This window comes from Tenebrio molitor, chromosome 8 (assembly GCF_963966145.1).
Source record: "Tenebrio molitor chromosome 8, icTenMoli1.1, whole genome shotgun sequence".
NCBI classification, from domain to species: Eukaryota; Metazoa; Arthropoda; class Insecta; order Coleoptera; family Tenebrionidae; genus Tenebrio; species Tenebrio molitor.
The window spans coordinates 6,269,723-6,293,309 of NC_091053.1; the positions used below are offsets into that span (position 1 = coordinate 6,269,723).

The 23,587-nt window shown below is 37.6% G+C and overlaps 1 protein-coding gene across 5 annotated transcripts in view; it reads left to right on the forward strand.

Moving 5' to 3' along the window:
- Window positions 1-23,587, forward strand: part of LOC138136921 (beta-1,4-glucuronyltransferase 1) — a 118,049-nt gene that overhangs the window by 72,825 nt on the left and 21,637 nt on the right. For all 5 annotated transcript variants that reach the window (XM_069056227.1, XM_069056226.1, XM_069056229.1 and 2 more), the window contains one exon: window positions 9,072-9,143. The gene's annotated coding sequence lies outside the window, so the exon portion shown is untranslated. The remainder of the gene's footprint in view (window positions 1-9,071; window positions 9,144-23,587) is intronic.

Below are 23,587 nucleotides of genomic sequence, written 5' to 3' on the forward strand. Positions count from 1 at the left end.
AATTGTTTTAAATTAATTGTTGAACATCCTCGAGATTGTCTTGCCTCGGCCGCAAGCGGCCTCGGCGACAATTTTTCCCTCGGTACGTTAAAGGATGATTTCGTGGCCTTGATATAACTATTATCAAACAGCAAGTTTTTTTATTAATGACCTTTAAAAAAATTCGATTCTTGAAATTAATAACAAACGAGATTTTTCGATTTGTTTCTTGACACACTGTTCAGATTTATTGTTGAATTTACAAGAAGAAGCAGACGTTTCAAATGACCATCAGTACGGTACTTACTTTTTATTATGTTTATATTATTTGAAAATGTTAGCTCAAAGATCTATGTAAAACCAAACAGGGGGTCTCACGGCCATGTTTGTCAAATTGGGAAAATATATCTTTAGAAAGATTTTCCAAAGGAATCCAAATTCTTGAGGAATTTAAATTGGAGGTACTTCTTTCACTTCAATATGAAGCGAATCTTGGAATCCTGTGGGAATTTTTTTTTCAGATCAAAACAAGATTTTTAAATTTTATGAAGTCTGCATAATATGGTCTGCTAGTTCTTCCGTTTGAAGAGAATCTAAAGAGAAATAATTTTCAAAAATACCAAAACCTTTGAACTAAACAAGATAACAGTGAAGATTTTTTAACTATTTCTGTCTCCTGAACTACGATTTCTTCAAAATTGATCAATGCCTTCTTGAACTTTCTGTTCTGCTTTTTCTTGAAATAATTTTCTAAATTCTGAAACCAAACATAATCTGATGGGCCCAAATCTGGGGAATTTGGGAAACAGACCATTCTGTTCTATCACATCCTAATCAAACTCCTTCAAATCATGTAGTGCTCTGTGCGGTCCAGCACTATCTTGTTGAAACCGAACCCTGTCAGTTTCCAGCTGACCACGGAAGACTTCTTAGCCACGATAATAAAATAATCTTCTTTTGGTGACGTACTTCTTTTGACAGTGATATTGATCTGTTCTTAGGGTTGACCCATTATCTGCAACGGTTAAAAGATCTATCCGTCATCCCTCTTAGTCCTTCTGAGAAAGATTCATTTTCCAAATGAGAAATCTCCGATGCACACGGTTTCCCGATCTTCGAAGGAGTCAAATGAAATTCCTCGTCCATTTTCCAGCGGTAACCACAGAGTTTTGCTTCGTTGGGGTCTTGAGGAACCTTCATTGACCTTAATTTGTATTCATCGTTCACTGTGTTAATTTTGCCCCACCGAAATCTTCAGGATGCAATCATTGAACACTTCAGCTCCCCCAAATTAAAGCTTTTAATTTCTGAATCGATAACGTTGAATGAAACCTTTATTGCTGTGACTCATTTTCGCTTACAATTTTTTACGATTATCCAACAATAATTATCTGTAAGAAAGTATGTATTTATTTGACTTTTGCGATATCGAAAAGAGCAATTCAGTTAATTTGAATATTGCAGTATCGGATTGCATAATTTCGTAATTAACTCGCGGACAAATTGTTAATGAGCTTAATTCACGACAATAATGGCGAATTGGCTCCCACGCTGACCAAGCTATTAAAAAATGTGTGAAATTCATTTAGATTCTTTCCTTTTCTAATAAATTTCGTCGTTCGAAACATTACGCCTTGGCAAGCGATCAACTTTTTAAGGAACTGAATGTGAAAGCGTGCCGATAGGAAAGCTTCCAACTAGAATTTCAATAAAGCGAGAAGTAAATCTTGTTTTGGTCTGCTTTTCTCCAAATGAGAGTCAATTCTGGCTCAAGGTCGCTAGTGCCGCAGGGAAAACGACAGTGGTAGGGTTGCAGGGCGGAGCAGGAATTTGAGACCGGTGTTGTAGTATTATTCTCCAAAACGAAAAATATTTCATTTGAAATCGGCAAAAGATTGTCTGGTTAGTCGCATTTTGGGTACTAAAATCTTATGGGATTATGTAATTAGTTAGTAGTGATTGAGCGTGTGTAGTGACCTAAACTAACCTGAAATGACCTCGTGGCTATGACACTGAACGCGATTTTAAATTAAACACATACAATTGAACAATTGGTAGAAAGGCAGTGTGTAAGTTCACATAAATGCGGAAAATTGATTTTTTGAATGTTGTTAAAGTTGCAATCACTAATCAAAGAAAACAATGTATACATACTGTAGACTGACAAAATTTACCATTAGAGCTTTAGGTTAAGGTCAAAAAACAGTCAGTGACAGTTGTCCTTGTTTACAATCTCAGCTTTTCTTAGTCTACAACAAATAAAGAGGTGTCAAATCGGGTGATCGTGCTGACCCCATCTTAAATCGAGCTCTGTTGTGACAATGGATCAATTTGGAAATAAACCACACCTTAGATCTTACCATAAAGTGTGTGAAAGCTTTATTTGCCCTACGGGCTTTTCGATTCCTGCGTACAGTTTTATCCAAAAAACAACAATTCCAAAAAAAACGGTTTTTTTTTATCCCCCACCCCTTTCTTTTTCCATTCTGTCCCTCCTTTTCCATATCTCTTTCATCCGTCTTATCTCCCTTCCGTCTTCATTCAGTACTTCTCCCCGTTCCTTTCTCTCCCTCTCTCTCATATTGCTACATCCTATCCACATGTGCTCGATGGTCTCTCTCTCTTCATAGCACATTCTGCACCTTCTTTCTGTTTTCTCTCGTTCCCACACGTAAATCTCGTCATCATTTTTCTTTCTCTTGCACTCTCCGGAATTTCCTCTGTCATAAATCTCTCATACTCCCTGTTGTATCTGGATTCTTTGATTGTCTCCCTTCTTTCTTGCTTGTCTGTGTCTTTGCCATTTCACTCAGCTCTACATTTCATCCATCTTCCTTTTGCTCTTTCTTTCCACTGGCCTACCTGTTTCTCTGGTAGTATTTCTTTCTCTCCTCCGTGTTCTTTTTCTTTTCTCTCCCGCATTCCGTTAGTACCCTGCACTCTGCCCTTCCATCCATTTTGTCTTCAAACTTTGCTTCCCGCTTTCACTCTCAACCTGTTCCTCTTACACTATTCCCTCACTATGCAACCTGGCGTTTCTCTGTCGTCTCCTGGCACCCCTCTCAAAAAATTTTCTTGCACTTTCCTCCCTCTTCGTGTTCCTTCCCTTCCCAGATTTTTGCTCCATACACTCTCTGTCACGCTCCCAAACATCATTCTCCTCCTAAAATCACCTTCCCACTTTCTCTCTCCCATTTCCCAAACACATCCCACTACCTTCTTTACTTTCCTCCCTATCTCTCTGATGTGTGCCTTACAATTTGTGGCTCTTTTGTTGAATGTGTAACCCAACTATTTGAACTCTTTTACTCTTTCTATTTTCCTTCCTTCCCAGGTCCACTAATTTTCTCCACTCCATCATTTTCGTCTTCCAAGTTTTTCTTCCTCACATACTTTCCCAGGCTCTTCATTATTTCTTTCATTTTTCTTTCCCTTTTTGCCACAATTACGAAGTCATCCGCAAACGCCAGGCTCCAAACTTTCTCTCTACCTATCACACTCTCCCTCTCTTTGTGCTTTCCTCCTTAACATTTCATCCACATCCGCCACATGTATCGTAATGAGCAGGAGGCTAAGCGGGCAGCCCTGTCTCACTCCCTTTGTCGTCGCAAAACCAGTCTCCTTCTTTCTACTTACGATAAAGTGATGGTTCCATAAATTCTGGAGTACCGCAAGCTTCTACTCTCAGACCAGTTTTAATTTTGAAGTATCTAGTAGTTTTCCATAAAATAAACTCATTTTAAATAATTGCATTAATCCAGGAAAAATTATGATGGGTCCAGATCTTTCCAGATGCTTTAACCTGACGAAGTAAACTCTTCAATCTCATTTTGTTATAGACCTGATTTATTTTCTAAGCAGAGCCATTTCTTTCAAAATTTATTTAAAAATTCAATATTGGTCAACAGTAGTTGTTTAGATTCCTTCCCAACAAATGAGGTTGCTCGGTAATATTTTTCTTTCAAAACCAATAAAATTGAACGGTTGTTTACAACCCCTGCCATGATATAAAAGGAACATCAAGAGTTCTCTCCGAACGCATTTCTTATTGTATTTACTCTGGTCTTTACTTCAGACATTATGAAAATCTACGTTTGCAAGGAAGGACGAATTTCACCAACAAACTGACATCCTTTCTTTGTTAACAAATGTAATTGCGTAGTTCAGAGAGCAATACCTACTGGAAATAAATTTATTTTGTTTTTTTAACTTGACGGGCCAGGGTTGGGAAATGTTCAGTTTGTTTGGTCCTCTAGATTTGTAGTGATTTCTTATAATAGTCTCGAGAGACCCTGAATTTGCTTTGTGAGGTGTTGCACTTCCTCATCAAGAAAATAAATTACATTTATTTCCAAGCTAATGTCATTGACAAAAGTGTGACTGGAAAGAAATGATGATGTAATTTTTTTCTTCCATTAAATCTAGTTTTTCCATAAGTGGATCAGATACTTGGGGAAAACCATACTTGTGATTTTCCCCGCCCCCTTTTATCATCATTTCGCGGAAGCGGACAGCGCTGCATCTTGTCTTATTATCATGCCAAGATCTATTTTATCCACGCGCTAGTCTATAATGATGACGCAACGTATCTCGCTACACGCTCCCATATGTTCGACCAGCTTAAGTAGTGTGAACTGTACTTCATGATCGAACTGTTTTTGTATCGATTTGTAAACAAAATGGTAATTCGTTCCAAATATCGATGCACCATGGTACCAATGCACCAATTTTTTGCCAAGATGAGACGCATCCAGAATAGCAAAACGACGCTCCCTGTTCCATTTTAATGTCCCATTGTGGAGTGTTTTGTAAAATAAAAGCAAAACATGCGATTTAGAATGATCGTAAAGTCGACAAAAGGTCACAGTCTAGACACCGAATCGTTCACCCCGTGTGTCGCAATACATCAATATATGGTGTCTATGTGTCTATGTAAGTCTAGGAAATGTATTCGTTTTCAGGAGTTTGAACGGCGATAAATCAGACAGGACCAGACAGTTTTTAGATTTCAGGTAAACAAGAAAGGAAACATGGGATGTCATCGACGATCAGTCGCGGTTGGATGGTCTGAGATAAGATTAAGAAGTGTTAAGGGTGAGGAGTGTGAGTGTTCACTTTTTGGTGTTGTTACGATCTTGTGCGAGCTCTGTGAGAAACAATACTTGACAGTGACACCGACGAAGGACTGTTTACACGAGTGTTGCACCATCGCAGCAATTGTCGCGGTTGTATAACCCATTGAAGACCATCAAACCAGTTCAGCCTCCAAACTCGGCTAGCCCCAATACAGCAACGACAATAAAACCGATGTCATAACGTTTCAAGGCTGCGGATGTGTGAATCTAATTAAGCGACGTCCAGCAAACCGCACGACGTGGATACGGAAAAAATGCCGGTTTTTTCGCCTCCAAACGCACTTCCAAGTGCTCTCCAATTATCGACGTTGAACGTCTTCATTAGCGGCCGTTGTCGATGTCTTCGCTGCAGATACCGGACTTCATGCTTGAAAGGCTTAAGTGATTTTGGTCAGTGAACTCCCCAAAGTCATTCGCGAAAAAAGACACTTTCAAGGACACTTCTAATGTAACATCGATCTTCGTCGACGATATTGTCGACCATTTGTGCTCGGTCATTATAACAGCATTCGAACGGCGAAGACGGTTTTTGCAAGAGTTTTGACGGTTTGGACGCGGCGAGTAATGTGTCAGGTGCGGAGTGCGACCGAATGGCATTCGGGTAATTGGTAAAAGAGCGAATCGAGTAGGTTGATATTTGCATAAAGTAATGGATATGCATCAGGTTCCGCCATTGGCTTTCCTAAATTCTGTACAAAGCCTAGTCTAACCTTTGAATACACATTGCAAATTTTATTCCATAAATTTCCATAATTCTTGTTTCGAACTGGTAAAACGGTATTCGCATGGATGTTCGAAGCAATTTCGCTCGATGCGTCGCTTGTTTCGGGTGAAATTAATTTTCAAATCTGGAATATTTTCAAGAAAAATTAAGGGAAATGGGAGTCTAGGCGGTTGTGGTGGCGCGATTTGAAAATACTGCATGGGTTGGTTGCAGAAGTGGGTTTAACGGTGAACGACACAAAACTAGTAATTTGTTTAAATAATGCGGATACGGATAGTTTGTTACCTTTCAGCTACCGGTTCTTGTTTTCTAATTTAATGTGCTTTCCTTCTTTGTCTTTTTTTTTTCTTGATTGAGAGATTTGTAACCTGTCTCAAAGTAGACGCTAATAGATTGCGAAAAAAGACCAAAATTTAGTTTCATTTTTGTTCTGATTTCGTTTCGATATTTCATTAACAGTCAACTTAGAAGATTTTTGCAAAATATCTAATTTTCTTGCAATATTTTTTGGGCTTCCCTAACTGAAACACACCTTTACCTTTCAATTTAGGTTAAGGTAGCGGCGATTTTGTAAATCTCTGGGGAAGTGCGGTAAAACGCACGGTTAATTTACTCTTTTTACAGATACTTTGAAATTAAAGTGTTCATACGTTACTTTAATTTAATGTAAAAACACATTTACGCGTATTATTTTTCGGAGAAATGTTTTTATTTTAATTGACTAATAAATCATAATAGGGGAAATACAACATATCGGGTTGGTTGGTTGACATTTGTTATTTCATAAAAATCTGCAAAAGTGCAAAATTAAACATTTGGTCAGCCGAAAAGTCTAATACAAATGTCCTACGGTAGGCATTTTACAGCGCTCCAACTAATGATGCACTCGGCTTCGCCTCGTGCCTGAAACGTAGTTTTTGCGCTGTAAAATACCATACTCTAATGTAAATAACTATTTCTTATTGAATTTGTCAGATTATGGTTTTCACATTAAATAGTTTTTAGATCACTGGTTTTCTATTTTTCTCTTTTTTTTATTTTTGTTCTTGGTTACTTCATTATTGTAATTAATCAGTTTTTACAATACAATTTTTTTTCATTAATTTAGCCAAAGTAAAGTTTCTGCCAATGTATAGCCTTTTTAACATCCTTCTCATTTTTGTTTTTTTTTTTTAATGTGCATTTTTGTGCCAGTTAACGAAAATATTTTTTTTTCTCACACTTTCTGAGCTAGATAGGAACTCTGACAGTACGCCTGTGATATTTTCTTTTCATTTCTTCTTATTTCTTTTCTTATTTTTTTGTTTTCTTTTTTTAATATCGAAAATACTATTCTGCCATTTGACGAAGTTTCATTTAGTAAAACACTTAATTTTTCGTCCGATTAATCAAATTTTTGTATTTTTGTATTTGTTACTAATTTTTTTTTATCAATTTTGTTCCTTTTGCTGATTTCTTTCTCTTCATATTAAACATTTTTCTGCTGTTTAATTTAACTTTCTAACTCGAAAGGATTTTTGCAAAATGTTTAATTTTCTCGCAATTAATCAAATTTATTTTTTATTGCTGTTGACATTGTGGCTTTGAGAGAGTTCTTAGTTTTTTAGATCGATAGTTTTCAGATTTTTTTTTGCTTCTACTTTCTGTAGTCTATTTTTTAATCAAAGAACCACGACCTGTTGATTTAGGTTTGTAAATATAAAATTTTACTAAATTTAGGGAATTTAATGATATCTATTGGCTATACCAGCCAACATCTGTCATTTTTAATGTCCTTGAAAGTACGCAAACTTGCAGCTAAAATTTGAACGTGTTATTAAAAATGCATCGCAAAGTAAGACATTTATTAAACTCTCAAATTAGTTGTTATTAACTTTATGAACATGCTGCGCTAGTAATATCTCTAATAACCTCAATTTTTATATGATGAGATTTTTCACCCTATCTCAAAAATGTACAATGTTGTCACCTCTATTTTGGGTGTAAATTGCGGTGTTGTGGTTCTTTGATTAAAAAATAAACTATACGAATCTTACCTTGTAAAGCCACATTTTTTGTCCCAGTTATTTCCGCTTTCATTTTTTTTTTTCATTTCTTTGGCTTTTTTATTATTGGAGTTCATGTTAAAATGTTTCTACTACCTCCTTCACTTACAAACTTGAGAGTCTTTTTTATAGAGGAGAGGAGTGAACGAAACGCACACGTTTAGAGCGTGAACGAAAGTGGTCGGAATTTCGGCTGCGTCACCTATTTATACGAAAGTTGGAACCAAACGCGGCACGAACGAAGCCCGCTCATTGTCCGTCGAATGAAAGTGCAGCGAGAGTACCGTGAACAAAACCGGGACGCGAACTGCGTCCGATGACAATATGTAGTTAGTGTAGGTTTTATTTTTTCATTTTTATTCTGTTTTTTTTTTAAATCAAAAAAGCATTTGCTGTTTTTGTTCAAGTTGAAATCAAAAGATTTTGTTATAATTAACGTTTCTTTTTCTTCCAGATTGCTTGTTGTAAATCCACTTACCTCTCCTTATTTAATTCTGTGCCGTCATTTTCCGCCAAAATTTTTGACTTGAGAGTGTACCAACAAACAATAACTAAGAAAAAACACCAAAATTACAATATTGACAAAGAATAAATAAAATAAAAATGCCAACCCGAAACTGGGGCAAGCACATTATGCAGTTGGCGGTCGAGGGTCGATCAGGCTCAGTTTTTGGCAAATCCCCAAGTGCAGTGGTCGTAACTCTGTGGGATTTTCCCAAGAATTTGTATTCTCGCCGATCACCAATTGAAATGTGTTCGATGCCTTGTGCCATATCAGCCCGACGGGTTTAAGGTCGTTGCGAACTTTGCTTCGAAGAGTTGTGTCCACCGACCAAATCCACTCGAAAGGTCACGTGCAAATTTCACCTATCGATCCTGGGTAAACCTCTAAACAAATACCACTCACCTTGAAGATGAGCCTCCGTTTTTACAAAAATAAATATTCCCGATACGTCGCAATTAGGTAATCGATGATCGCGCAATTGATGGTGTTTTACCCGTGAAGGTAAAACAATTGAACGACCTCCACCATCCGATCGTAAACAAATTCCATCAAAATCGTTGCTCACCCATCACAATCGTTGCGGTTTGGCATCATTCACGTCGCACACCGCATACATGCTCAAAATGCACTTTGATATTATCATCACAGGGTTAACACTACAAAATTGTATTTTTTCTTTGCAGACACCACGCCCTGCTCAGAAATTTTCGGATGTTTCTTCGCCTGTGAAGCTTCCGCGAATGTACCAGCTCAAGGTGAGTGAAACGTATTTTTTTTTGGGATGATTCGCCGAAATTTCGCTTCCAAAATACCGTCAAACTCTTGAGGAATTTCAGGCTATTTATTTTTTGTTCTCTGCTTCCACCGCATTCCTCCGATCCGATTAAGTGATAAAATGATTAGTTGCGTAACTTGGCCGGATTCTGATTGGCGGTGTTTAGCTATCGGATGGTTAATTTGTGATCGGGAAGAATTTCGATGGATTAGTGTTAATTAAATTAGACGGCTTGATTCGCATAAAGTGGAGTCGAGAAATTAATTCGTTCGGTCAATAGACCAGAGACTGAAGGCGTAACTCGACCTGCTATTTTCGTGTTGGCGAATTGAAGCTTGATGAGGCAGAAGTGACAGAAGGAAGAAGTTTATTGCCCATCAGCTAATTAATTTCGCTAACAGGAAATTCATTAAAATTGGAAAATTATTTGACTTTTTAGGAAGCTAACATTCCTCGATATTTCAATTTTACTTTACCCTTGAATTCGTAGTTGTTTTCTTTAGTTGTAATTGATTTCCACAGTAATTTCACTGAAAGTACTTTTTAAAAAGTAATTAATAGAAGAGCGTTGGAGTTCGAAAACGTCGTGTTCTAAAACACTTGTCATTGACACCATTCACGGAATTGTGTGGAGAAGATTAAGAATTTATCTTTGATTTAGTAACCTAGAATAGTTTTCCACGTGGAATCAGACTCGATAAACAACTTTATTCTCACAGAATATCTCCAATGAGGAGAAAAACATATTGCCCCGTCAAATGGATCTATTGCATTTATCTACCGAGTGACTATAAATGATTGAAGCAAAATAGTGGATTGGCAACACTGATGCAGTTGGTAGTGCAAATCTTCTAGTGCATCATCTGTCAATCATTTCTATTTAGGTTAGGTTAAGTCACGAAGGACATTGTTTTGTTTGTTTGTTTCAATTTTGAAAATTGCGTGTGTCATGCCAACGATGTTGCCAACTAAAGATTTCAAATGTGTTACCAACATTACAAAATAATGTTCAATCATTGATAGTCACTCGGAATTGAAAAGTGATCCCCCAGTGGACTTGTGAGATGAGAGTGGTGTGTTTGGTGAAGAAGTATCTTGTTCTCAATTCTTCCTTTATTTTATTTCATTTTGAATGAAACACACAGAAGACAGAAGGAAGAACGGCCGTTGGAGAAGAAAAACTCCCTCTGGGACAACTTTTGATAGTTCAACGACTTGAAACTTCTTTACAGATATGAGAAAAGACTGAGTAGAGGTCAAATAATACCAGAGAAGATTGATCAAGTGGTGGAAATTGCCTTTGAGGAAATAGTAGAGGTGTTGTATTTTCTCATGGGCTATGAGTCATATCTGCGCAAACGACGAATATCAGTCTCAAGTAGGCGCTACAAACCAACCGGAAAAGATCGTCATTCGTTACGTTAGTGTCGTCTCTCTCACGGATATTTGCATGTATTCGCGCAGATATTTCCAAGGTCACAGCCCATGAGAGAATCCAATGCCTCTACCATGATAAACATTATTCACGCGTATTGGGAATAAGAGTAACACTTTAGAATGTCAATTGATACTTCAGAAATTCAAGTCTCGAGATATTGCAACGTCAAGTGGATCTATTGCATCTATGTACATACAAGTGATTCATCTATGATAATGTCAGTATTGAATGGTATCCATTTTCCCATCTATCTCTTTGAGAAAGCAAAGAATCCTTCTACAAATGTTAGTTTCCCAAAAACATCAAGTCAAATCTTTATAGTTTGTTGAAGATGATCTCAAATCATCTAAAAAATAACCGAAGTGTTCTTCAACGAGTGAGAAAGAAGTATTTCCTCTTATCGACTTTTGTTTCTTCTGATATAGATCATGATGAAGATCACCCAAGTATACAGTACCTTTCTCTCCTTTTTTCCTTCATGCAAGAAGTTTGTAGAACAAATCAACGACCACTTAGTCATTTTTGCTTCGCAATTCAAGATCTAGAACACAAAACTCTATGAACCTTCAGGTTGTAACTCCTGAGTGTAGTACTTCTTTTTCACGTTCTGCAAACAAGAGTTTGTTTAACTCGATTTAAGCATTATTTTGATAATCTAGAAAAAAAAATTCAATTTGTCAAGACTTGGAGTACTTTAGGTGTACTCATTGTAAAACTGTTTTTCTCCACGACTATTAAAGATTGGATTGTTTGATATTCAATGAAAGAATGATATCAATTCCACGCCCCGTGAGAGAATATGTATACTGAAATTCAGGGCTGTCGGCCAATCACATTCCTCGTATTTTTATTCCATCACGGGCAGATTGTCAATCGGATACGTTTGTAAACAATAAGTCGCGCATCGCATAGCAATCGGTCAACGAAGCACAATTAAAATTTGCAAATATCAACTTAAATTCAATTTTCAAAGATTGTTTTTTTCTTGGTGTAGTCGTGGAGAAAGTGGTCTTCGACTCGCGTATAATGGCTATTATTGACTCGGATTATTCCACCACTCGCCTACGGCTCGTGTTGAAATTTTCATCCTTTTGAATAGTAGCCATCATTATACGCTCGTTGAAGAATATATCGCGCGTTCAAATGAAATCCTGGGCTGAGTAGGCGTTGGAAAAAGTAAACGGTTTAGAACAGTGTAAATTTTGAATTTCCCGCCGTTTGACACGAATGACATTTGTTTATCTTTAATCAGGATATAATTGAACATCTTTGTTTTCACCAAACGGTGCCCTTAGATATTTGCTTCAAGAATAGGAATCGTTAAGTTATTCAATTTTTAATGTAAATCATTGCAAAGAAAGATTTTTGGGCTCCAAATTTTAGGTTAGCTGTCAACATGCTCCAGTTAATCTACGCTTTAAAAAGCACAACAATTGACGGTTTCCAACGCCTTCCCAGCCCGGGATTTCATTTGAACGCGCGATACTAATCTTATACACTTCAGATTCAAAAATTTTCATTTAATTACATCCTTGCAATTTTCTAAAGCAACTTATCTTGTATGTGTTTATTTACATTTTACAAGTGTGACAGTAAATAATTTAACTTATCAGTAGTCACATAAACCGTTTAAATAGTGATAACCTGATCGTGCTATTTACTAACTTGCTGCTCTATTCATCTTTTTGACGTTTAAATCAAGTAAACTTATTTTTTGTTCGACACTGTCACAATTTGAGAATTTTCTCCTGTGTGAACGGATTTTGATAAATGTGACAACTTGTCAAAACGAAACGTCAAGCTAATTTTAAAGATTTACGCAATTTGGAGCCTTTAAGGGACTCGTCGAACAAAAAAACGTTGTATTCAACTGGTTCGTGTGTAAATTGGCCTTTTTTTTGGCACTCGTCGAACTCGCTAAATGCAAATGCAAGCAAATTTCTTTTTTAATTTCGAATTGTCCTGAACAATGTGAACAACTCATTATAATTAAAATCTTTACTCTTTGACTTTTTTGGTGTGCTTCTTTGTGCAGAAAATATTTTCATAGTTATACAGGGTGTAATCGAAATATACGGAATAATTTTAACCACGAGCTACTGGCTTCATGTAGAACTCGGAAAAAATATTTAAAAAATTCTATCTCAAAAAATAAGTTGACATTTAATTTTTGACGTACAATTTTTTATAGTTGCTTTCAGTCTTCTACATTGTCTCACGACCTTGCGGGTAAAATTTCAGCAAATTTTAAAATACACCCTTGTATATCATGTTTTATAAAACGTACACCAATGCGGTTTCCTTGTTTTAAATCATATTTCCTAAAGATTACGATTACACCCTGTAGATGCACCGAAACCAGAGTTGAAAGAGCCCCACTATTAGTTAACAACCGTCTGTTGGATTTTGCTTGATTTCTCTCCGCCCATTCAGTCTCTTTGAATAGATATTTTCAAACAAAGAACGCTCACGGCCATCTGGAGCAGTTCCGATAGATCGAAGTAGGGTGCCGTACCCCTATTTACATTTTTTATTAATCGGACAATATTTCCATTCTCGCAAACAATACAACTTTAATGATTTGGAACAGATCCACCTGCGACTGTGACCTTGTCCTTGATGCACCAGTCGGAGTCGATAACACAGAAAGATTTTCGCACATTTGTCAGAAGCGCCGCCTGCATGGTTCCGTTGTCGTATCGACGTTTGAACATTCTCAGGCGGTTCTTTAACCTCCCGATTTACATAAGAAACAAAAAAGCAAGAGCAATTCCGGCGGAATGTTTTATACAACAGGAAATTCAATCCCGCCATGTTGGACATGGCGCCCGGGGGCGGAGTCGTCGACCGACTAGGTGTTGGAGCAACCCTGTATACGAGACGCGTCGTCGTAAATACGACTAATTTGGCGTTTGTTGGGTGTTAGCTTTTAATCTTAAAAGCTTAAATAATAATGCGTCCGCACTGATCGAGGCGCGTGGTCAATCTGCTTCTGCTGGGGTGCGGTCCGCACTTGAGAATGTGCAAGACCTGCACTACTATGCAGAATCACCACTTGGACACGTAATGCGGTACGTCTTGGCGCTAACACGGCCAGCCTGACATTGGGACGCTCTCGGCCCAAAAATAGTAACCAGTTTATATTTCGGAGTCAATTTGAAGATGTACCTATTGACGTTTGTAATTGAATAAATACTAAATTCAGGAACTTTATTAGAATAAACTGAAACTGTATACGTGTCGCAAGTCAGGGCTCGGTTTCATCCTGACTTCCATGAGATGGTCCTGGTACTGATGTATCGGGGTCTTTCGGCATCTGACAAACACAACATGCGTCAAAATATCCATGATTATGTACACGTTCAAGGTGCGGAACTTCCCAGGCGGCAAAGAGACCCAAACATCAACTACCACAGCCAAACTCATGCCAAAGTTGATATCCGCCAGAAGGCACAGTGGCCCAAGCATCAACAGTCAAAGTTGATATCCGCCAGAAAGCACACTGACCCAAGCATCAACAGCACAGCTAAATTCCTGCCAAAGTTGATATCCGCCAGACAGCACAGTGGCCCAAGCATCAACAGTCAAAGTTGATATCCGCCAGAAAGCACACTCACCCAGGCATCAACGGCACAGCTAAATTCCTGCCAAAGTTGATATCCGCCAGACAGCACAGTGGCCCAAGCATCAACAGTCAAAGTTGATATCCGCCAGAAAGCACACTCACCCAGGCATCAACGGCACGCTAGCAACCGCTAACACGGCTAATCATGACATGACATTACGAAAAGAACAGTCGGGGTATATGGTTCATTTTAGAAATATATGCAGTGACGTCACGCCGGAATCAAGAACACGACATGCCGTTCGTCCGTTTTTGACACTTGACACCAAGGCACAATGAGTTGTTTATGTTACCGCTATTGTCAAGAAATTATAGTATTTTCTAGTGTTGGGCATAGTCGATATATTCTGATAATCGAATGAATTGAAAGAATCGCTTTAAATAATCCAAATGATCAAATAATTCGACCTTTTAATTATAAATGATGCGCATGATGCACTTGTTTTGAATTTCGTTTCGATTATAATAACAATCAAATAATTTCTATTTTGTCATTATCAGTACAACGTACCTTATAGATACGATCAGTACGGAATAAATTATGGTCGGAACCACTGACAAATGTATTTCAAGTATTAAAAACAAAAACCATTCTTTCTTGAAATTGAAAAAGACCCAAAATCTGAATTTGTTTTGAATGAATGCCATCGGGCTTCCCAACAAATGTGGGTTTTCCCAACCCTTCCGTTCAGATGACAGTGGTGACACTACTTTATTTTGATTTATTGAAAAAAAATTGGTTTGGAGAATACGTTCAACTAAATTTCCTCTCGTTGCTGCACGATAGCACATTACGCAAGTGAGTCAACATCAGCTGTGTAATAGTTTGGCTTACTGCAACACTTTTGCAGTGATTTCCGAAGCTTTGGTTAATTGAATTACATTTTCCTTGTTTCGTGACAATTTTTGACGTTTAGTCGACATCTTACGCCCGCGCCGAGACCGACGCACGTCAATAGTTCCGTGTTCCTCAAATCGTATAGTTCAGAGTGAGACGCACAGAACGACATCTCAATAGCGAACGCAGCAGAGGCAACGAACTACGAACCTGCCTCACATGTGTTGAAGGGAGACAGCCACACACACCAAGTGCGTGTTATAAACTGATACAACTGCATATATTCCAAAAACCACCGCCGTTTTGATGATTGACATATTTTTCCTAACCTACCTAACCTCACAAACAAATGTAATGAATTCAGTGAAGTTGTCAAAGTGCAATGTCAAGAGTCTCACAGTTTAAAAAGAACTTTGATAACAAACATTTTATTAATTTAGTTGATGCTAGTTCTGTTTGGTATTTCTAGTATTTTGCTGGTAGTGTTTATGAACTGGCTTTTTTATCATATGAGAACTGATATTGCGGCAAATGCAGCAACAAGTTCCGTTAGTTTGCTTAATTAATCCGTGTCAGTCTTAGTGGAAATGAGTGGAAAGTATACTTTAAGTTTTGTACAGTTTTAAATGTAATTATATAATTTTGGACAAATTATTCTTCTATGAATTTGCACTCGCCACTTGACCAAGATATTTTCAAAAACGCGGCGCTGAAACTTTGTTTTTTCCGCACAACCGAACCAGTGCGCAACATCTTGCTTCTGCCAATTCAGAATATTCAAACTGTAATTACAATTAAAGTAAAGTATCATTTATCACTGGAACTGGACAACTGCATCATGCAGATACATGTGTGTGGAGTGTGGACTGCATGTCTAAATTGTCACGATGCACATGGCGTTGTCACACATTTGATAACATGACACTTAGTTGTTAACAGCAAACCCCGAAAACAACCCCAAATGTCAGAATCATGAGGGCAATAGGATTTTTCGGTCTACGCCCAGGCCGCTATAGACACTCTGACCATCTAACAGGTCGTGCTAAAAACAGACTATAATAGAAAATGACTCTCAAGGAGAGCGTCGTAGTCATCCGGGTCGGGTCCGGGCACCATCCCTTGGCCTAAAGACGCATCTGACAGGCAGCAGATGACGTCAGTTTCAGTGAGAATGCGAGCCGAGGTACCCACTAGAAAGATGATATCTTGGGCGCAATTAGCGATTTCATCTGTTTTGAGGCTTTTAAGTGGGCACAGAAAACAATATTTGGAATACACATCCACTGCCACAAAAACATGGGTGAATCCATCTTCATTTTTGGGCAAAATCGGCAACGATCAACGAAAATGGCAGAGATTAACAGGTCTGGTTCAATCAATGAGTCATTTCTTAAAACATTTGTTAACGGTATGACATATTTGTGTACCAAATTCACAGGTTAACGAAACATTAGTTGAAGACGAGCTAAGCACGGGAGCATTGTCATGTGTTCAAAGTTTGACACCGGGGCTAAAGGTGTAGGTGCACACAGATTTTTGGTGACCCAGTTGGCCACATCCAAAGCATTTTAATGAATCTGCTTTTTGAAAAGTAGCAACAACGTTACTAGCTCAGCTACCTCGGCGATTAAAAGTGAATTTTGACTGGGGGCGCGAGAAGTGCGCAAATCGGGCACGGACGTGCTTGCAAAGCATCGTCTTTAATACCGAAACAGATTAAACTCACAAGGTGTCCTTGAGTAAATGGAACACGCAAAACATTCAATTTTTGTAATTTGATGCGGCGACAAAACCCATACGTTGGGCATTTCTCAGAATTATAGGAGATTGCATCATGCAGTAACTTTCCAAAATTAGCACTGCCTGCAAAATTTTCGCAGAGGTCTCTTTTTGCGCTGGCCCACGAGCGACGATCTAAAGGGCTGCAACAGGAGAACCACTCACCTGTCTCGGCCTCACAACCGGAAATTTTAACCAAAAAAAATTGCCGTCAGTCAAACCTCATCCAGAAGACACATTTGTGGGTCCAGAATCCACGTGGTCCAACAAACCACGAAGTAAAGTGGTCAAGGATGATCGGGCGGTTTTGTCTTCGGTGGTGTTCCCCGCTCCAGTGGCAACCGCAGCGGTAGGATCAACACTGTTCGAGTTGTTTTCATCCTCCATTTGCACGGGCACGGCACAGAGACTTTTTTGTTTTGTTTTAACAACAGGGAAAGAATAAAATAAAGAAATTTTTTTTTTAAATTGGGCACGGTATGTCACAATCCCACTTCTGATGTTAGCTTTTAATCTTAAAAGCTTAAATAATAATGCGTCCGCACTGATCGAGGCGCGTGGTCAATCTGCTTCTGCTGGGGTGCGGTCCGCACTTGAGAATGTGCAAGACCTGCACTACTATGCAGAATCACCACTTGGACACGTAATGCGGTACGTCTTGGCGCTAACATTGGGAAAAACTAATCCTTTAATTGAGCTCGCCTTTATTGACCCAACAGAGACGTCCTTAAGCTCTTCGCAGGGGTCTGAGTGCTGGCGCCAGCTGAGGCCAGGACCGGCTCCGGACAGGAAGTGATTTGATTTCATTCAAATTTGCAAATATCAAATATGTATTTCGGTTTTGGTACATCAATCAAAAAGAAAAAGAATCAGACTTACACTCCTGGTGCGCAACAAGGCTTCCCACTAGGTCCCGTTCTTTTCCTCTACTACACTGACATTTTTTGTACATTTAGGGGTCGAACCATTTGCTAATTAATTTTTTTCGGCAGTTTTATCCCTGCTAAAAAATTCATCTCTGAAACTCTCTAATCAGTTCTCGGGGGCGTTTATTAAGTCAATCTGCCCGTTCCTCTGTGTGCAGCCCCCGAAGCCGCCCCTGACTCCCACTCCCACTTGCCATTCCGCAGATCTGGGACGTTTGTTAGGGAGGTTTGTTCGTTTAGGGTGGTCATTATCGCAGTTCGCTGAGTGCAAAACACATTTTTTTTTGTGTGAATTATTCATTGCGAAAAGTGAAAAGTTTACAACTTGTGCTTGTTCACGCTAAGCTGAAGTGTTGACATTCGCATGAATATTGAATTTCTAATTTTACTCCGCTTGTGATGAAAATGAGGTGTTTGTATTTTCCAAAAATTTCAATTTTGGACAGGGTGGAGTGCTGCCTCGTTAAAAACTTCGCAAAGCGTACAAGAGGAACGAATCAGAATTTAAAATCGTCTGGAGGCACAACTAAAACAGGTACCAATCAATTTAAGAACTTTTGAATGGAGTTAATAATTCATTTAAATTTTAATTTTGTCTAATGTGAAGTTTTCTCAGAACTGCGAGAAAATACATATAAAAACTGAAAGAGATAACGTTAATTTTTTACACACTGTCGCGTTCTGTACTTCACTGTGTCATAAATTATAAAGTCATTAATAGTCTTAGGGGATTAGTTAAAACTTCTTAGTATAAGTAAGATCTTCTGTAGTTTTGTAGTAAATTAACGTTAATCCTTTCATCTGGGAAATGTGAATATTTAACGAATTAAAGTGTTTGTACAAGTGTTAGATAATAGGATTATCAGTTATCACACTGCATTTCCAGACATTCTGCAAAGTATGATGGTGACATAACTGCGAAAAAATAGTATACAGGGTGTTTTTGAAATGCGTGCAGAACTTTTAACCACGATCTACTGGCTTCATGTAGATCTCGGAAAAAATATCCAAAAAATTCTATGTCAAAAAATAAAATGACATTTATTTGTTAAGCTAGAATTTTTTTTAATTGCTTTTAGTCTTCTACGTTGTCAAACAACCTCGTAGGTAAAATTTCGGCACATTTTATAAATACACCCTGTATATCATATTTTATAAAACGTACACCAATGCGGTTTCCTTGTTTTAAAGCATATTTCCTATAGATTACTTCGCATTGGCGTACATTTTATAAAACATGATATACAGGGTGTATTTGCTTTAGTGATCTTTCTACTCTTACCACCTTTCCCAAAATATGTTTTTTCGAACTCACATTTTCATTTATTCTAATTTCGTTTTTTATTTTTTCCACTGCCCTTTATTATTCATTCATTCATACATCACTAGCAATGAAATTAACATCGATAACAATATTTTCAATTATCACCATGTAAACATTTATTCCTTTGATAACTGATTAGGTGCTGAGCATAATTCTTTTAACAGGTGTTACCAAATCCTCATTTCGACATAAAAATCAACTTATGACCGTTAGAAATTAACCAGACGATAAATTGATATTTTTCTCCCTTGTTTTGATAATGTCGTCATCAAAATAAACGCCAATAAACACCACTTTACTCAATCAACCGATCTATAAACAATTTTATCGTGGACCAACCCCGTAATTAGGATAATTCAACGATATTTTCTCTTGGTTGTTTTGTTTCTAATACTCACGGAATCATTACGCAGGCTCATTTGTTGATTTTCTGTCTGACAATACCAACAATTAATTTAGACCAGTTGACGGTGAAAATCAATATCGTACAGACAGATCTATTGAAATTCGTATAATTTTCCTTTCTCTTGTTGATAGGGAGAGCACACAAAGGACGCGTGAACAATGGACATTTTCATAAATAAAATTTTTTGTCCAAACAAAACACCATTGTCACCACACCAGTCATTAGCTAAACATTTTTACCGAGGCGCTATCATTGCACAGTTGTTAAAAAATATAAAAATAAAGAAACTCGGTGCCAATTTAGACACAGTGAAGGAGATACAAAATCACATTTTTATTTCTCAATAACAGTTATTTCTGTATCAAGGCGTAAAAGTGCAATTTTTTTTGTCCGAGTCTGAGTTTTCTGGCCGAGGCGCAGCCGAGGCGTGCCACGGTGAGCGTCCGAAAAAGAGTTACTTTTTGTCCGCTTCTGTCAAATTCATCCCGTTTCTCATTTCTTTTCTCTCAAAGTTTTTATTTGTCTCCACTCAGTTCAAATTCCAACTTTACGCATCAGAAATTAATAAGTAATAAGCTTTCATCTCCACTCTGCAAACGAGAAAAATGTTCCCTTTGTTGACCGGACAGATAAGCTTGAGCTTAATTTAGAGCATGATTTGTCACATGGACTGGGCTTGGACTCGTTAAGCTCCCCACATCAGTAAGCTTGTCTTGATTAGGACACGACTACCTTCGGAATAGCATAATCCATCATCGTTTACCCCGAAATTACAGCTCAGACTTTGGGACAGTTCGTTAGCGGTTGCTAAAAAATAACAGAAGGGAAGATATTTCGATGTGAAAATCTGTGACAAACCCGTCGTCGTCTTTGCACCTCACTTCGTTTTCTGGACGTAAAACGTTTGCATTCCTGAGCTGAATGTGTGCGTGAAGCATGTTAAGCATCTCGTAATTTAATTCCTTTCTGGTATTGAATTGATCATTTCAGGGAACGTTCGTTCGAACAGTGAGAGAAAAAACGGTGGAAAATTTGTCCACATTGAAGATTAGTAGTACCGTCGGTGGTTCCGGTTTGGTTGCTTGTTTCACTCTCGATTTTTTCAAGTATGTAATTAAGGAGTGTCTGTGAGATGAAAGGACAACGTCAAGTGTGACAGGTTATCAGGAAATGATGAAGAATAAGCGGTTGGAGCTGACAAGTTAATTTTCATCGTTGCTTTACTAATACTGGTTTATTGGAAGTTTGCATATGTCAATTAGAAGAACAAAAAACGAATGGATTGGGGAGGAAAGAACTGATCAAAAAGAAAAGGACAAACAACGGAAATTAAAACATCGACAAAATCGTTCAAAGATAAATACGATTAATTAGTTTTTGTGTTTTTTGCAGAATGTTAGGTACTTGGTGATGGTGCTGACACCATGACATTCTTGTTTTTCATACCTGGATAATAATCGGTCTTGTTACCTCAGGAAAATTGAAAAAAATCAATGAAGAGTTACATTTCGGCCTTGGTTCTTGAGGCGTTTGTCGTCTTCCCCTAAATATGCAAAAACATTGCGACATTGCGTTCACTTCACTTTCGCTCACTATCTTTCACTCACTGGAACACTCACAGAACTTTGTTTATTTTGTATTTTTTTTCCATAGCAATAGATCCGTCCAAAAATGTGTTTTTTTAAATTTAAAATTTTGAATACAAAGTAGCAGACTCACTTTCAAAGGAGGTAACGAACAAAACCAAATATAGCACTCGAAAATAAGGTCGCTTTCGTTCACTTGAATTGCAACACGCAATTCGCGTGAACGAAAGCGTTACCTTCCTCACTCTTACTGTAAATAACTATTGTTTTATGCCAAAAGCTCCTTTAACGAACGTAATTCCTTTCCTTGTTTTGAGAAATCATGTAAAACAGATGAAGACTCGTGGATCTGCATGTATGGTGTCGCTTTCGTCGCCGTCAAAAAAACTTTAAGGAACTGAGTCGCCAATCAGAGAAATACTTTCGACGTAACTAAAAATAAATGGCAGCAAAAACCTAGTTTGCACCTTTCACTTGCCTCGAAAGTAAGAAAAGTGAGATAATTAGCAGATTCACATTTGCGAGATTCTTTCCCGTCTCGATCCATTCGAAAATAAACCAATAAAATTTTACAACGTGGTTCGTCAAAGTGTACACAGCTTCAAGAGTTGTGCAGAGCTGGCCCGCAGCCAGACATCTAATTTTAGCAGTATTGTATTTTTTAATGCCCCTCCAGGACCCGCCCCCGACAAATTGCGTGTGGAATAATTAGGCGAAATTAATTCGGGGGTTTCGTGCAGGATCTCTTACCCCGTTAAAAATGTTATTTGATCCAAGCGAAAAAATATTCTCTTGTTGCGTCATTGTTCAAACGATCTTCTGGCGAGGAGCTAATCACCCAAGAGATATAAAAGAACGGCCTTCACGACGACCTTGCCGACGCAGAATAATTTGTTCATCTTTATTGATAATGATAATTAAAGTTGAATGCTACATCATCTCGGCCCGGGGCAACGCCGTTTCGTTCAAAAATTCCTATCGTTTTGTACGCACTTTACTCGGAAGAGCTTACGGCATCGGTGATTACGAATAGATTTATTTAAATTCGAGACGGTGATGGTGTCGCATTGTAATTAAACAGGTTTAGCCTATTCGATTTTTTTTTTGAGGAGTTAATTTGAATGTTTAACGAGGACGCGGTCATTCCGTGTTGTGATTGGGATCTGTGCGGTGCGAATCTGGTCAGCTTGGTAGCTGTGGACCAAATTACAGTGGACTCTGAGTTAATATAATTCAAGGACAAGCAGTGTTTTGCGGACAACCATTTTTCGGTAAATAATTTTTTGTTTATTCTTCAGTGGAGATATTTTTATTCGTAACTGCAAAAATAACCATTCCGAAAAATTTTCAAAATCATTGTTGATATTTTGAAATCGGAAACCGTTCCATTACGTAAACTAACTAGTTTTTCATTTTTTCTTTGGCTGATTCTCTAAGTTCAGTTTCTCTTTAAATTGTATTTTATAAGAATGATGTATGATGTGAATCTGGTCAGGTTGGTGGCTGTGGAAAAAAATTAGAGCAGAATCTGACATAGCATAATTCAAAGACAAACAGGACTGTGCGAGGAAACACTTCTTGGTACAAATTTAAATCATGTGTTGATTCTTCAGAGTACATATTTTATTTGTGCAAAAATTAAGAATTTTGGAAAATTTATCAGTAGATAGACAACATCTTATTATGTATACAATATTATTGAAAAATGCATTCCATTAAATATTTTGTTTTTGAGGAATTTACTTGAATATTCAGTGAAGACCGGGCTATTCGTGTTGTGATTGGAATCTCTGCGATGCAAATCTGGTCAGCCTAGTGGCAGAGAAAAAATTCAAGTATTATTTGATTTATTATATCTCAAAGATAAACAATGTCATGCCAAGGAATATTTTTTAGTAAAAAAAAAATAATAAAAACTTGTTTATTTTTTAATGCACTTTATTTCTTCTGCAATTGATAGATACATGTAAAATGCATTCAGGTTGTTTTAGCATAATGGGAGGCCATGGAAATTTTGCATTTAATTTGGTAGTAAAGCTGTCTGTTGAATTAGGTTATGTTTTTGAGGTTATAAATAACGTCAATGTCTAGTGCACTGTTGCCAGTTTTACTTGTTTGCAATAGAAAAATACTCAGACGTCGCGGGAAATTCAGCAGCATCATTTTGATAGACCACATGTCAGGCATTTTAGTGACGGAAATCAAACAGTGTGTCCAACGTTAAAAGAAATAAATCATGACCTGCCATTATGCCAAAACAACGTGAACGGTGTTTATTTCGATAATTTAACAGCTCCTGAGTGGAATAGACAATATTTAAAATCTGTCGTATTTTGAGACCCTAAACCACTCGATTATGTAAATTACATTTTAGAGATTTTTTCGTCTTGTATCCATAAATCAAAACTTGTTGTTTTTATTTACAAATTATTCATTTCTGTTTTATGGATGTGGATGGTGTCATTTTGTAATTAAATTTTTTTTTCCATTAAATACTTTATT